Source organism: Oxyura jamaicensis, chromosome 14, assembly GCF_011077185.1.
Source record: "Oxyura jamaicensis isolate SHBP4307 breed ruddy duck chromosome 14, BPBGC_Ojam_1.0, whole genome shotgun sequence".
NCBI lineage: Eukaryota > Metazoa > Chordata > Aves > Anseriformes > Anatidae > Oxyura > Oxyura jamaicensis.
In genome coordinates, this window is record NC_048906.1 from 4,595,988 (window position 1) to 4,610,844 (window position 14,857).

At 38.4% G+C, this 14,857-nt stretch overlaps 1 protein-coding gene across 1 annotated transcript in view; it reads left to right on the plus strand.

The window, feature by feature from the left end:
* The window catches only part of CARD11 (caspase recruitment domain family member 11), a 44,781-nt gene that overhangs the window by 5,772 nt on the left and 24,152 nt on the right, over positions 1-14,857 (plus strand). The window lies entirely within an intron of this gene.

Sequence of the window (14,857 nt, forward strand, 5' to 3'; positions counted from 1 at the left end):
AATCTCTGCTACTGCTTTGATAGTTTCCCTTCACAGTTCCTGCCAAAACAGGACAAAGTCTCAATAATGATTAGTTTAAGAATACTTTTGACATGTTGCATCCTTCCAGTATCTGTATTTTCAGTTATATATTTTTCAGGAAGATCCAAGACTAACGTATTTTATTGTAGAAGGTTTAATTTCCTTCTGTCTTTTATCCTCTCATTTTTGCAATTTAAGCTATGAAAGCTATCAATGCAGTATGAAATATATATATATATGTATTTAAACTTTTGTCTTAGGTCAGAAAGGAGTCTGTTTTTCTTTTGCTTTATTTTTTAGGAAAAAAAAAAAAAAAAAGTGAAGGAGTATTACATTTCCTGTAAGGCTGGAAACACTGAGTCAGTTTCTTTTTAATCTGCAATTCAATGGTTTGAAGGAAAAATGATACTTGGGCATTTTTTTATGGAGTGTTACAAAACAGAATGGTGTTTTTGTGACTTGCCCGTATCCATAGTGAGAGCAATATCAGTCAGTTTTGCTGGAGTAAGTGCTATTGACAGTAACACCTTCACTGAATCACTGAACAACTGGGGTTGCACACCTGGGAGAGTAGTGTCTGGCTCAATAGTTACTTTAGAAGCTGTATGAGAATACAGTATCAGGGAGGAATGAACTTTTTCACCTGCAAAGAACAATTGGAAAATGCTAGGTTTAAGGCAGAAATGGTCAGGATTTGAATGCCACTTTTTGAAGGCTGTGAGTTTAATGACAAGCTCTGATACCTTTTAAAACTTCTACAATGTGGAAAAATGCAAACTCATTGCAATTGCATCATTATAAGATAATTGTACATAAATACAAAGCCATTTTAGCAGGAGAGTATTAGAAATATTGGATACAAACCTATTAAACAGCTAATGTGATCAGCCCATATCTAAGTGCAGTCTCTGTACAAAGGGATAAGAACAGTAAAGATCGTCTGAACATTCAAAACTGTGAGGGAAGAACGTGCAAAAAGGTGGAGGGTGGTTAGTTACTGTTATCTTGATCCTCGTAGGACATCCCAAGTCCTCTCTACCTTCAGTCTGATACTTTGTCTGACTTGCCTCGCTTATGTTGTTTTATATCTCCTTTCCTCTTCCTCTCTGATTCTCGTTACCATCCCATATACGGTAGTTTCATCAGGTGAGTGAAAACAGCTAACAAACTTCTCCCTGCACAGCACACTTCAGAGCTGAGGATATCTGCCACCTCTGGTTTGCAACTGATCCTGAAGGAAATGAAGTAATACATAAAGCATAGCAAATGAAAAAATCAAAAATCGGAGGGAAGGCATAGACGGGCTGTGGTGCTTTAATAAGTCTTCTGTACCGCACCAGGGAAGTCATATTTTCATCTGGGGGATTCTTTCACATTATTTTCTTTCGCTCTTATGGAGAATGCTTAATGCATACAACTGTAGTAGGGGGAGGTGGTTGTGCTGTGTTTCAAACATGGTCCAATATTGGTTCTCTGTGGTCCTGCATTTAACATCTATAAAAAGCCACAGGAGATCATCAGACTCTGTGGGCTGCGCAATGCCACATCCTGGCATTCTGTGTTACGTTCTGCATGTCTAGAAGTGGTTTCTTCCCACCTTCCTCCTGCCCTCACATGAAGGCAGTGAACTGAGTAGTCTCAAACCAGAAATTTGTTCTGCCCTGGGTTTGGCCTGACACAAGCCCGGGAGGACAAATGCAGCTGCCTGCAGCCCACACTAGCGATCGAGAGAAAACCATAGTGAATTGAGTTAGTCTTCTGGCTGGATATGGGTTATGAGTGATCAGCTGGACCATTTCTGTCCTGAGAATGTATGGTAACACTTTTGGCTGAGAGCTAAAAGTTTGCATATAAAAATCTGAGAGGAGAATATGGTTATTATTTTAAACTTCCTTTATGCTTTAAAACATGTTTTACTAGAATTATCCATCTCTGATCCTCAAACTGTGAAGTGGGAAAGTCTAATTCCTTTTTACCTTGCTAGGGTGAATGATATCATAAATATTAGAAAGAAATGTAAAGAGTTATTCCAGAAATTTGAATTGAGATAAATGTGACTTACTGATGTCAGCACTCCAGTGGAGATACCAGGGGCTGCAAATGTCAGCTTCTGATCCCTTCAAGAAAGGTTACCAACTTTCTGAATGAGTCCTCACTCAGCTTACCTCACCTCTACCAGTTACTTCATCACTACCATTGCTAAGAAATGTCCAGTGCTTCCCAAGTCAGTCGTGATGATAGCATTTTTGGCCTGTAGTTGTTGACCATTCCAAGTGAATAATTATGTGAGACCAAGAGGAAGAATTCTATTTTTAACAGACATTCTTTGTAGCTTTTTACTTTTTGAAGTCAGATTTCTCTCACTACAATCAGAGCTTTCCAGTTGTTTATTTAAAAGTTTTGCTGAATTTTATTCTTTTCTGAAAAGTCCTTTCTGTCCTTGGTAGCTCCATTTTCACTATTCCTGTTACACCGGTATTCCTTCTCACAGCTTCCTCAGGTCCAAGCAGGCAGGGTTATTAGGACAGAAAGGGTTAATGCTAGGGGAGAGAAGCGGTCAGGATGTCACAATAAGGTCTGTGCTTCTCTGTGTTTTTACTTTCTGAGAGCCATAATTTTTCCTGCTATATGCAAGGAGGAAGGTGAAGACAGGATCTAGAAAATGAACAGCTCTTAAAGTGTCTACTTGCTGCTTTTCATCAGAATATAAATAGACTGTCGTTTCTGCAAGGAGACACGTTGATGAGAGATGGAGGGAGATACTCGAGGTATATCAGGGCTAGCTGATCATCAGAACTGGAGTGCTCTTGGTTTTGGCAATGTGAGTGTGTCATGGTTTGGCACATGAGTGTCTTGGTTTGGCACATGAGTGTGTCATGGCAGTGTGGACACATGAGGCTGCCCTAAAGGCTGAACAGTACTTTTAAAGGGTTATGTGATTCTCCAGGGAAAATTAGTCAGAGTATCTTGGAAACCTTCATTGCCCCTGAACTGCTCTTGCCTTCCTCTATTGAATGCTGCCTGATGTATAACCTCTGCTTTCCATTACTGAGAACAAGGAAGAGCTGCAGGTTTTGTCAAATTGCAAGGCAGTAAGTTTTTAGGATGCTGCAACCACGATCTTGGATGTTTCCAGCTTTCAAGTCACATCAGGGAACACAGAAGAATAAAAGAGTTGTCCACTCAGAAGCAGCCATGGCCAGCACTAATAAGGCCCTTTTTACCCTAGGGAAGGTTGTCACTGAGAGCAACTGAAGGGCATTTGAACACCCAGAGCTACTTCAAAAGCTTTACTAGCAACCAGGAATCATTAATGATTACTTTCTCTCAGGACAGGTCCTGCAAGCACTACCTCCCACACTCATTTACTACGAACAATTTCAGTGTGAGTATAAGGAGAAAGTACAGTTCTGTGGTTACTGTAGTTCATCAGCCCTTTCAGAGCTCTCCCACGGTACTTGCCCACTTCTCACCGAGTTCTCTCTTCCGTGATGTTCTGCATTTTGTGCTCCTTCACCGAGACACCTCATGGAGCAGGAATAAAAACCCCTGGCTCTTTTTGCCTTCCCCTCAAGTAACCATCTGTGTTGCTGGGTAGGGAAATGTTACAAAGGTAACCCTGTCCTACAGGCAGGGATGGACAAAGACAGATCAAGAGCTCTTTACCTCTCATAAAATGCAGAGAGAAGATTTCAGAAGTACCTCTCAGTAGACAGGATTTCATCCAGTAATGCCAGCAGCAGTGCTGGTTGGTGTCTAGGACATTCCTTCTAGGAATGCTAATAATAAAAAGGCTGGACAAGTTTTAAAGAGGCTTTTTTAATTCTCCAGGTGCTTTTTAAAAAAAAAAAATCCTTTAATCTTTCTGATGTTTGCAGTACCCTGGAGAATTATATGAATTCTTTTCTCAGGTGATGAGTGTATTGCTTTAATGGGATTTGAAACACTTATTGACCTGTTTATCTTATGACAAAACAGGATTTTGAATTCAGATCCAAGTTGCACTACCTTGCTTGTTTCTAATCCCAATTGAACCTTGTATGTTGTTATTTTATTATTTTTTTTATGCTATATCATGCTAGAATAATTTCTGCCATAGAAGATGGAAAGGCCTTGCCATCAAAGAAGGAAACCTGTGAACAGAGCACACAGTTCTTAAAAGAGCTGAAACCCATGTGAAGGAAAGCAGGAGTTAAACTGGCTCCTGCATAACAATTGTTTTGGTTTACGCTTGAGGTTCCATCTCTGTGCCTGATTCCTCAGTCTCGCCTTCCACGGTGACTTCGTTAGCAATGAGATGCTAATTAAATTTCATATTTATGATTAGAAAATAAAATCATTGGACCTTTTTAAAATAGATTTTTATGAGTTTTGGCTCAGTCAGCTGAGTCAGCAGTATAGAGTCTGCAAGGCTGAACTTACCGGCTTTGGAAAAAAAAAAATAAGATAAATAGAGCAAATAATGATAGAAGGAGAATCTAATCTAAAACCTCATACTGTTTCTACACTGTATTAATTTTGGGGCATAAGAAAAATAACTTTATTTTTTTCCTCCTAGAAGAAATATTCATAGAAATCCGTAGTCATGTAGTCATGTATTCATAGAAATTCATAGTCATGTGGAAATGAACCTTTTTTCTTTTATTATGTCTCAGAGGGTTCAAAGCTTCAAATTTAATCTAATTCTTAAAATCTCAGTTGTAGGTGGAGATATGTTGAAAAGAGATTGATCTATCAGTAGTATTTACCATCATCTGTTAACCAGTAAAATATGTGTTTCATGGATTTGGAAGGATCAGAATTAGCATGAGTAAGCACTGATGACACAGTGTCAGCCCTCTTCCCCATGGAGCACGTACTCCTGGGTGGTTTGTACGATACTGGGGAATCAGAGCTACCTAAATACTGCTGTTGAGCAAATTTATATATGCTATATAGAGAAGTTTCTTATTAATGTAATAATTAGCATTTCACAACGATTTAAAGGCCCATTTTTCAAATACTTAGCAGTCAAAGAATGCTGCAGTTGACAAAAGATTTTTGAAAGAGCTCAGCTTCAATTTGAGCATGTGAGAAAGCCCTGATTTTTAAAAGTGCTCAGCACTCAGCAGCTCTGTGATTCATAACACTATCTTATCCCACACTCTGAGGCAAGTCTTGCAAAGATCTGGCCATTTATTTTAATGCCTATAGTCTATCTACACTCTTTGAAAATCTGACCCTAATTACAAGTTGTGCCCTTGCGTGGGAATGAGAAATAGGGGAAATCAACCCCCAGGAATCAGAGCCATTAACTAGTGCTCATGTTGCATGTAACCTTACTTCATATGCACACACAACACTGCATTTAAAACAGATGCTTTTCTGCAGTGTTGTTAGCTTGCAATACTTCAAGCTACAAGGTACAGTTAATGCAAATAGCACGTGAAGAATTGTTATGCTTTGAGGCATAAATTAGGAGAATGGGGGAAAAAATGCTCCCACTGACTTGTAGTTGATTGTGATGCCTTACCACCCTTTGTATTGTGAAGCATCTCATAAAGATCAGGATTCGGGTGAATATAATCCTGCAAATCTTGCTTTTGTAATATTGCTCGTAAATGCTGCTTTACAGCAGCTGCCCATGCTTAAAGACTGGGATGCTCACAGATGGAGTGTAATTCTTGCATCACTTTACAGTTTCTATTTTCGCAAATATTTATTTCCACAGTCAGCAGAGAATTCAGTAAAATATGGTCCCTCATGCTGATTTTTCTTCATACTTCTTATGTTGACTCATTCTGAAGAACCACACTCAGGTGAAGAGAGAGACAGATTTCTTGCTATTTTAGTACTTTGCTTCTTCAGTCTTTTCCAAAAATACAAGTTGACCATGAATGGAACTGCCTGGAGTTTCCTGATGAGAACAGAGTTTAGTGTCTTCATATGGTTAGTTAATTCTTCTGGGATAAGCTTTCCACACCAAAGCTTTATAGCATGTTATACTATATAATTAGAGCAATGGTCTCAGCTATGGATAAAGCAACAGAAGATACTTAATTCCTCCTTGCAATGCTTTGGAAGTAGAAAATACCACAGAATTGCCAAGTATTTGATATTCTCTTCCCCAAGACAACAAGACAAGGTCGCAGAGAGGTTACCACTTACTTAATGGGATTGTACTTTACTTCTGTACAGAATCAAACTATTTTTGCTTAAAACTGCCATAGAAGTGACTTAAAGGAGCCCTCCTGCGGGATGCAAAGTGGACTGTCTCTATTTTCCAGAGGTTGCTTTCCTGCTCTTAACTGCACGCCTTGCAGTGAGGCTTTGTTGATGATGCAGAGCTGTTAGCTGCCCCCAGCTGTAGTATCTTCGGGAAGCAAGGGTCTGCATGAGGTAGTGCCTCTCCTGCTCCATCCTGAGCTCACAGCTCTCTGTGGCTTTGAGAACACTTCCTCTAAGACTTTCCTCTACAATGTTGTCAAATTTGAAAGTTACCCACAACCTCTGTTCAGAAGAAAAGGGAAGTCAGGCAGCCCCCAGCACCTTTCTATCTGCTATATATAGACAGTGAGTTTGAGAAAGAGGATGGTGGGCGTATGTTTCCGGAGCTACGTGACATGGTCCTGCTACATCAGTACGAGAAAGGAGAGGACACAGAGTAAGAAGAAGAGGTGACCAGGAAGCAGAACTGGGAAAAATATGATCATAAAGGAAGTGCAACCATTTCCACGTGAAAGGGGAATTTTGAATTCCAGCTGTAAAATAGTGAGCTCCTTCTGATTCCTGGTGAGGTTTTGTTCATAGGCCGGGCTGTTTGTGATCTTTTGTATACTTTCTTGTCAAATGGCATCTAGTTTTCTTCTGTGTGTTTTGTGCTGGGCTGGCTGAGAAGTTCTTCAGGCATGCTTAAGAGGACAGAGGATTTGGTCAATGGCAGGTGACAGAGCATCAAGGAGTATTTCAGTGGCAGTCTGTGACTAGGAAGGAAGCTTACATCTTCCAGGGGCTTTGAGGTGCAAAAACTACAGGTATTTGTTATGCAGGGCACGGCATTCCTCAAGCAGCAAACTTACATGTGCAAGAGAGTTCTCTGTTCTTTAAAAACTGCAAATGTTTTAAAGTAATAGTTAAAGAGGTTACAAAGTGGCCTAAATTATAAATGCCTGTGTTCTATCTACATCAATTTCTTTGTTTACACAAAATGAACAAAATGCATGTGAATGATTGCCATCATCACCTGAAGGAGACCAGACAGTGTTTGATCAAAAAGAATAGGTATTAAACAATTAAGAGCTAAACAAGATTGGATGTCTTCACAGAGCTAGGTACAGACCTATTATACTTTAGCATAGTGCATTGAGATAGTTAAGTGATTCATACTCTCATCCTGTGTGTAAGTCAAAATGTACGCTGCTGTCATGATGCAGTATGCAGTTGGCACGGGAGTTATTTTTCATGTGTTTGGAGTAGTAGTGTTTGTTAAGGTCGATCCTTATAAAGTCTTATGACAGTTTTTTATTTGTCCATCCCTTGAATTTTGTTTATTTTGTCTAGCCCAACTTAACAGTGGGACTCCCACTATAGGATTCTGTTGTGTTTTTCTGTTCATTCAGAACAGTGTTCTAAAGCCTGCTGAATGAAGTATTTTTGGCAAACTTTCTTGGGCCATGGTGAATTACGGTGAGATTATCTGACAGTATTGAAGACTGGAGTGCAACCTTTTCTGTTGTAAGAATGGCCTACACATTTACTGGCAGTTGTTGCTGAATTTGGAGGTTGATAAACTAGCGTGCAGTCCTCCCATCTGATGTGCTGTGCATTAGCCTTTGACTGGTTGGGGATAAGAGTACCACCTACATGGACTCATCATCTGACTGCATGGAAAATGTCCTTCTCTGGATGTTTTTTGTTATTGTCTTAACTTGTGTAATGTAGCTCTTTGTAGAAAGTGCAGTCTTTTAATAAACAGAATGAGTAGCAGTTTTGGGTGGCACAGCGACACTTCTTTTTTCCTGTTTTGTGTGACTCATTATATTAATAGAAGCGAAGTGTTAATAACATTGATGAGAACCAGGCTATCTGTGATAGGGTTGTGTGAGTTTCAGATATATGTATCAATGATATGAATCATTGTCCTTACCAGATTCTTATATAGCTCAGTGCATGCAAATTACCTAGGAACACCCACTCTCTGAACCAAGGAATGTGCTGTTTGTTGTACAGTGAGCACACATTTGCTGGGACCTTGCCCCCATTTGCATGTTTTGAATTCAAGACTCCAGATCTGATGGCAAGAGCTCTCCTAATTACACTCTACTACCTGCTTGCCCCACATTGTGTCTCCTCCTCCTAAGCTAGTGAAAATCTCGTTATCAATTGTAAAAACAGAGTGAGTTAATCTCAAAGAAAATATTAACCTGAGACCTAATAACTAATTCTGAAGCATTTCTTGGACCAGCATTCTCATGAGCCCTTGGCAGCCTGAGGATGACAGTTTCTTCTTGAGATCTTTGCTTTAGCACACATTAGTTGAAAGGAAATGCTCATGTCAGTAGTTAATGCTACACTCAAGAAAGAAAGGCCAGACATATAAACATATTTGTACTACGTTAGCACAGTGATTTCTGTTGTCCTCATCATCATGCGTAACAGCATGGAGAATGTGTAGATTAAAGCATTTATTAAATGTCAGGCTTTCAGCTCTCCACTGTTACTTTCCAAATCCTTTTAAATAGATGCACTAAATCCCTGTGGTAAATTATTTATTTAAATTATTGTGCCATTATCTTGATTTGCATGCTCAGAACTAGCACTAATTTCTGATGTATCAGGGGTTGTGACAGGATCTTCCCTATTTATCCTTTCATTTGCTTTACACCCCACATTCTTTCCTTTGGCCTTTAAAAAGGCTTTTCCTGTTCTCATCTCTATCTCACTTCTGCTCCTCACTTTCATTCTGTTGATTTCCTTTTTATTTTTCTTTGTTCCTGTTCTCCTTTTATGTCTCATTTTCCCATGTCCTGACCAGTTTTCATCACTAAATCTTGTCTTTCTTTCTTCTCAGTTTTTTTCACCATTTCTCATTGCTCACCTCTCTCATTTCTCATTTACTTTTACAAATATTACTGCTTAATAATGCTAGTGTTAATAGTTTATGAAATCCAAGCATAAGATTATTTAATAATACAGAAGAACAGAGTAGATCAATACCAAGACCAGTGTAGACAACAACATTTAAAGAGGCAAATCTCTCTGTTGACCCTACAGGAAATCTAATCAACAATTAGTTGCAGATAGGACCAAAGTTTTAAGGTAGAAGTCTATGAGATGAAGTTCTGAACAGACAGATTTCTTTTCCATTAATTAGAGAGAAACTAGATTTCTGAGTTAAACTGGATGCCTTATTCAGGTTGGTGAGATGACTCCACCCTCTGTATCTTTTTATAAATTCATTCCTCTATCTGTGGTGCTTAGCAGGTATACTGCTGAGGGAGCTACAATTAGCACACAGCATCTTCATGGTATGTAGAAAATAGTGACACAGAAAAATGACAGTGTCGTCAAAACATCATTGCTACATTTCTTTAAGCTATTTGTAGAGGAGGATTTTTCCATTTTCTATGTTTATTATTGGTAATATATGTTCTACAACCAAAACTGATTGGATCGTGCATGTTCAGGGTAGCACAACCTGCTGTCGGTTTGCTATTGAGACAAAATTAGTCATTTCCTTCCTGTGTGATAACATGATAAGAGCTGTGAAGTTCTAAGCTGGCAGACCTGAGGAGGACATGGGCTTTAGATATTCTCACCAGCCGGAGAGCAAAGTGGTAAAGCATAGATTTCTGCCTTTTATGAAGCCCCAGTTATTACAGGATCCTAATAAATACTGCTAGAGTGATTAAGGACTCAACAATATTTCATTGGGCAAAACAGCATTCTTAGTATGCAAGCAGTTTTTTCCTTCAGGAAGTGATAGGTACTTTATAGCGTTTTGAGTGCAATTTTGAAAGCAGGCTAAAGCTACATGCAGTAAGTGTGGAATTCAGTGCAAAGATTATTAAAGTATTAAACAATATTATCCTGCAGTTCTGAAAAACTAGTATGTCTGTTGTGTACAATGTTTTCTGGTTTAGGTGATAATAAGCAAAGCATTGGGTGTACTGTATTGACAATACTAATAATTGATCCGTGCTTTGTCTGTGCACATTTCTATTTTGCTGAGATAGTTTTATGTGGGTCTGTTCTTAGTAGAGTAACTAAAGGCAAAAAAAGAGGCAATTAAAGAGAATTCCTACAGTATTAATTCTTCTGGCCCTCTTGTGTTAGGGGAGGAATAGTGATAAGAGAAAAATCTCCTCTGATTTATTCTATTGCTTTCATTTTTTCATAGAGTTACTGAAGGAGTAGCATGATGGAATTCTTCATTTCTTTTTCTCTCATTTGGTTGTTCTTGAGATAATAGTTATGAAAATGAGGGGAATTTTCTTTTCCTCTTATGTTTGTCAATGCAAGATGAATATGCCTCCGGAGCCCTTTGAACAAGTTAGGCAAGTTGTTTTGGTTATCTCTGTCTCTTCTATTTAGAAAATGGAAGTAGTATTTATGACTGTCGCTATCATCTGGCTTCACTCAAGATCCAGGTTTACCTCGCTGAAGCTTTGCATGTCTAGTAATGGTTTGGTTTTGGTTTTTTATACATTGTATGTAACAGGAAGATTGACTCAATGGAAGTGGACAGAAAATATTTGTGCTAAAATAATCCTGCTTTGTATTTAAACCTTCCTGCTCTTCTTCTACTTTGGAATTCTTCAACTTTGGTATACTTAGTGTATATTTCTCTTTTGTGTTTTATTGGGACTGTGGCGGTCTGTGGGCTGGCTGAACCTTTCATATGAAGAGGAAGTTCTGCTATATGCGAAGTGGTTCTTTCCATGTCCAGCCACAGTGACCTGAAACAGAAATACAGCCCCTTTTTTCAAGTGCTGTTTGCTTCAGAAAGTATTCTAAGGCTTACAAAACCTGAAGTAATAAAACTGTGCTAATAATAAATGTTTTTCTATGGCCTTCCCATCTTAGTGGTTCCAAGTGCTTTGCACTCTCTACTGAATGAGTCGTACCCTGTCACAGAAACACTTCCTCCCAGCCTTGGTTTCAGGTGGGGACGCTGAGGTAGAAAGAATATAAAGTGTTGATTCTCAAAGACAGGTTAAGGCTTTGTCTCCTCTCATTTGGCACTCCAGATTTAGTCACTTGTATGGAAAGCAGCTTGAAAGTCTAGACAAGCAAATTGTTGTCTTAATCAATGTTTAAGCTTTTCAGAAATAGTTTGCAGTACTGTAGAACATTCAGCACTGCAGCTAGCATAATTGGAAACTGCTGGTAGTGAGCATTTGAGAAATCTAGGATGTAAATAGAGCTCTCCTGTCTCCTTAAGCAAAGGAATATAATTTCCCTATCACACTTTAAACTGTGGCTTTCCTCTAAAATTAAAAATAGTACTAAGTCCCTTTGTGGTTTTGTGGTTCTCTGATATACAAATCGACATCTATCCATACAAGCAGCTTTTGAGAAAATGACCTTGTTGTTATGCTTTATATCATATGAGTTGCTACATAAACTTCAAGGAGAAAGGGCATTGCCCCATGAAGTCTAGAGATATGCACAGAAAAAGGTTGTAATACAAGTAGTCTCAAAATGTTGGGGATAATATATATAGTTTTAAAATGCTTTTTTCATCTTTATATTTTACTTTAGAGTGTGCTAATTCATATGTAAACCATTTCTTTTTTTATATACTCATATTTAGTATTTAACATGAACAAACTTATGTTCATATTAACTTTTAATTTGCACATTTTGCGTGGTGGTTTCTTTTTAAATACTGTTAGTCTGTGAACATCTGTGACAAATGCAGAAGTCTCAAGCATTAGAACAGTTCACCCTTCCAAAACAAACTTCCTCCTGCTCCTAGGCATGAGTACAATACCCTTTGTGTGTGTGTGTATTTCATGAAGGGCATATCAAGAAATCAGCAATGCTGGCTGAAGCCCTCATTTGCAGTCTGCTACATGGTGGTTTCTCAGTATCGACAGGCTGTCAAGAATTCACAGCAAGGGCATGCAAATAATTAAGCAGTTGAAGGGTTAATTTCTGCACCATCATGGAATTAAATCCCAAAAATGAAGCCTTAGGATGTGCCTTGATGAAGAGCACTTTATAGAACCCCTGGTTCTGAAGCCTGGAGGCTTTATTCCCTTGATCAGTGGAGAGTGTCACTGACGTACGAAAGCATGGAGTCTGAGTGAGAACAGAGAACAGCTTTAACTGCAAGGTGATTTGTTCAGTTGAAAAATATAACAAAAAAATAGCAAACACATAGAAAGATTCATTTGTGTGTAACAGACAAGAGAAGAATATTCCCCGAGAGAGCAAAGGAGATGAGGGGAGTAGAGCGTTTCTTTCAGTGTAAAAAAGGGATTCTCTCTTTTATTTGTCTGCATCTATAGAGACCTTTGAAATAGATGGGACTAGCTGAGATTATTACTGGATTAAGATCTCCTGCAGTTAAAAGCTACGTTGTATACTAACTACTGAAAGGAGCAGCAGGAGAGCAATTTTTTAACTGCTGTGGCAATTCTTATTTCTTTTTGGCTACTGTTTGTTGAAGTCAGTCCAAGTCTGTGATTTCACACCTGTGATTTGTAATGGACATCGTAGTATTTCTGACATATCACAACTTCTGAATGTGTTAGGTTACAACTCGAGAGGTGCTGGAGTCGGAAACTAAATAGATAGTGATAATGAAGGTCAGATGAAATGATTACACAGTTGAAAACTTTTTAAGTCTGTCATTTTTAATTTGATAAGTAAAAACAACTTCTGTGCAATGTCATTACAGCAAGGAAACAGGGAATAAGATCCTTTAAAAGACTGCAAAATACATGTGCTGCTGAAAATCTCCTTTTACAATTAAAGCCACTAATGCAATGCCTTTATTAGCTTCCCTCTGAGTTTCAGTTGTCATATCTGGTTTTGAACCAGCATAAAAAAAATCATCTAATCATAAGCATTTTATTTCTTATTCAATATTACGTTACATGCTAAATCAAACTACTAAGTGGTTACTATGAAGGCTGCTCTATTAGTATCAGCTATTGGTTTCCATTGTCTCTGGAAAAGCTGCAAAACACAGTGGAGTTACATGAAGGTTATGTACTCATAGACCAGTCTGGCCAAGGAAACACAACAGAGGCAATACCCAAGCTCTGGGAAGGAGAGGAGTGCTACCCATTATGCAGCAGTAATCCCTCAAAGGGGGTGGGTAACAGCATGGAGAACTAGGAGAGAGCTTAGCTGTGCATCTGGTAGGGCATTTCCCTCCTGAAAATGTGAAGAAGAAAGCAAAAGGATGATTCTCACATTCCTACATGGCAATGACGGACTACTCCACTGAATGTTGTTTTTAAGGGCTTGATCTTGACAATAGGCTGTGCTTAATAAGTCTGCTACCAGAAATGTGCTTTTAAAATTCTTAACCACTCGTGCAATATATTTATTACTTTCCCATTAAATGTTATATCCTCAAAATAACAGTATAGATATGTTATGCCCGTACATGAAGGACTATTTGTTAAAGGTATTTTTAATGTAATGTAAAAAATGTATTCATGTTGAGAATTATGCTGATGAGTGAACTTTTCTTTGAATCATTTAATGAAGAAATCCCTTACTAATGTCCTAAGGGAAGTGCTGACAGAGAGTGTAATAAGTTCTGGTTCAGTGCAGCAGACTGCAAGATATTTTGCATTTTATAAAATTCAGGCAAGTGCTTCTGAGGTCCATCTGTGAGCTTACTGGAATACTTTGAAAAAGCAAAGGGCCTGCAACATAACTTTTTTTTTATATGCAATAGCTGTAGCTAGATGACTAAAATACTGTTACCTTCTGCTTTATTGCCTTCTCCCCAAAATTCAGCTTTTTTTTTTTTTTTTTTTTTTTTTTTTTAATACAACATTTGTTAAATTCACCTCTGAAATGCAATATATGTGTGTGTTTTTTTTTCCAGAATAAGTGGCGGATAGTAAGGTTCATGAGAATGAATATTTGAGATGAAGCTGTATTTCACCATCAGAATTCCTCCCACTGCTACCTACTTTATATAGCTTTATCTGTTGTTTTACCTTTATACTGTTAATTGCTCCAGTGTCATTTTTACCACATGCAAATGCTGGTACACAGTAAAAATTTATTCCACCTTGTAAGGAGTTCGTAGTCTCAGAGAGACTTTCTCATAATGACAGCCATGGCCCCATGATCCTAGATCCCACTGGGCAGATCTGGTCTTCCTTGCCCTCTGAGGATGGTTGTCCCTTTTGGCCCATTTAATAGCAGCCAGTGGAGTAGTAAAATTTACATGCAATCAGCAGAGCTAAATAATGGTTCCTGGGATATGAAACTACAAAGAAAAGAATTCTGTGAGAGCTACTGGAGTATAAGAGAGAATAGCAAAGCTTCTGGCACTTTTCCCATAACCTATCCATGATATGAGGAACCCATTCAAATTCTTCTCATAGAGATATTGAACCCCAGCCTAGAATTCTGGACAATTTGGGAAGACCTTTGAAAGCACAAGGCAAGGAACATGCGTTTTTGTAGGACTATTTTGCATTTTATTATGATAGAACACTGACAAACACATTATCTAGAAGATTAGCACTTGCATTTTTAGTTTCCAAAATGAGGAGTTAATCGCCTCTGGCTATACAGAATAATAGCTGGTTCTGCCCAGTGACATTCAGTGTAATGCATCATGCTTTGCAGTTCCTAAAGTTGGAAGCTGAGGAAATTA